The sequence below is a fragment of the Myotis davidii genome, unplaced genomic scaffold (genome assembly GCF_000327345.1).
Source record: "Myotis davidii unplaced genomic scaffold, ASM32734v1 scaffold473, whole genome shotgun sequence".
NCBI lineage: Eukaryota > Metazoa > Chordata > Mammalia > Chiroptera > Vespertilionidae > Myotis > Myotis davidii.
Window position 1 is genome coordinate 2,808,583 of NW_006284843.1, and position 2,206 is coordinate 2,810,788.

Sequence of the window (2,206 nt, forward strand, 5' to 3'; positions counted from 1 at the left end):
ATTAGAAGACTAATGTGTGTGCTAGTTTTGACCCTGTGACAATTATATGATAAGGGTCAGTTAATTACCCTCTTGGTGCTTCCATTATTCTGTTCAGATTAGAATCAAATTACTATGAAATGAGCAAAACAAATTAATAGAAAAACATATAAAAACATACTTCCATCAGTCTATGTATCATCTTATTTCTAAAATTTTCTACAAGCTTTAAAAACAGGTATTCCTACATATTTGTTAAGTACCTGAATAATAATAATAATATTCTTATGAATAAAAATCTTTTCTTATATTTAACCTCAGTTAAATTTGTTGGTTAGAGAAGGGAATTATATAATGCAGACATAAAGAGCTATTAATTTTTAAAAAGCCATTTAAATAATAATTTTATTTCTTCAAGAGTTTTTTTTTATTTTATCATATGGAAATCATTTAAATAAGCTATTCCAGTAAAAGAAACTACTAATCATAGTTAAATTAATTAAACCATTAGGTAGCAGAAACTTAAAATCTTCAGACCATGATAAATAGATGTATTCAAATCCTGCCATGCAAAAATTCAGAGCTTATAAGAATTATTTATTGGGAAATGATAAGTGAATGCTTTATGAGCTGAGATTATTAATATGAGCTACGTAATTATTAATCTGCATTTCTGAAACTGAAAGTGTCATTCTTTTTGACGATGTTTTGATAAAGAGCAACAATAGTGCTATAAATACCTAGTTTGTGTATTGTATGAGAAATACATGTTGGATATCAACTTAAATATCATCTTAGATTTCAAAGTGTCAGCCTTAAAATGCTTATCTTTTGATAATCATTCTTAGTGACTGAGCTTGCCTGAAGGTCTTAAATCTGCAGCTATTTTGAAATGTCCCATTACATGAAACTATTGCATTTTTCAAATAATCAAAAGATTCTTCTTTGCCTCTACTGCAACAACCACCACAAGACTATCTTTCTCTTACCATTCATTTGATATTTTGGCATTGGCTGGTAAGACTAATTAAAAAAACTAGAGATGTTCCTGAATTATCTTTTAAATGCAGCCCTGTAAAGTCGTATTATGAGCATTTTGAATAAAACTGGCATAGAAGTAAACAATTCATAAATCTTGCATTAACATACTAGATTTTATTAGTTAACAATTGTATAAATTTTACTTTTTAAAGACATACATTGATGTAAGGAAAACTACACAACTCTAATAAATGAAATCAAATAAGAACTAAATAAGTGGAGAGAGAGTTTTTGTTCATGGCAAGAAGACACAACATTGTCAAGATGTCCGTTCTTCCCAACTTGATCTATAGATTCAATGAAATCCTAATCAAAATAACAGAAAGTATTTTATTAATAGCCATATGAATATTTTACATGTTAAATTTATGGAAAAAATTGATTCTAAAGTTTATAAGGAGAGGCAAAACACCCATAATAGCCAACATAATTTTGAAGAACAAACTTGTATGACTGACGCAACCCAACATCAAGAGTTACTATAATGCTACAGTAATAAAGACAGTGTGATATTGAAAATAGACTAGATAACTAGATCAATGGAACATCATAGAGAACCTAGAAATAGACCCACATAAATATAGTCAACTGATCTTTGACAAAGGAACAAAGGTAATAAAATGGAGCAAAGATAGTCTTTTCAACAAATGGTGTTGGACCATTTGGACATCCACATGCAAAAAAACAAAAAGAATCAAGACACAAACCTTACACCCTTCACAAAAATAAACTAAAAATGGATCATAGACCTAAATGTAAATGCAAAATTGTAAACTCTTGGAAAATAACACAGGAGAAAATCTAGATGACTTTGAGTATGATGTAGACTTTTTTGATACAACAATGCCATGACTCATGAAAGAAGTAAATGATAAGATAGACTTCATTAAAATTAAAAACTTCTGTATGAAAGACTATGTCAAGAGAATAGAAAGTTATAATTTATAATTAGAAACTAAGGTTCTTATATATCAATAATGTTATTTATCAATATATTGTATAACATTAACACACAATTTAACAAAAGGAAGATAAACAACCCAATCAAAAAATGGGCATGGACCTAAATGGACACTTTTCTAAAGAAGACAGAAGGAAGGCCAAGAGACATATGAAAACATGCTCCAAGTCACTAATTATCTGAGAGATGCAAATCAAAACAACAATTCGGTACCATCTCATACCA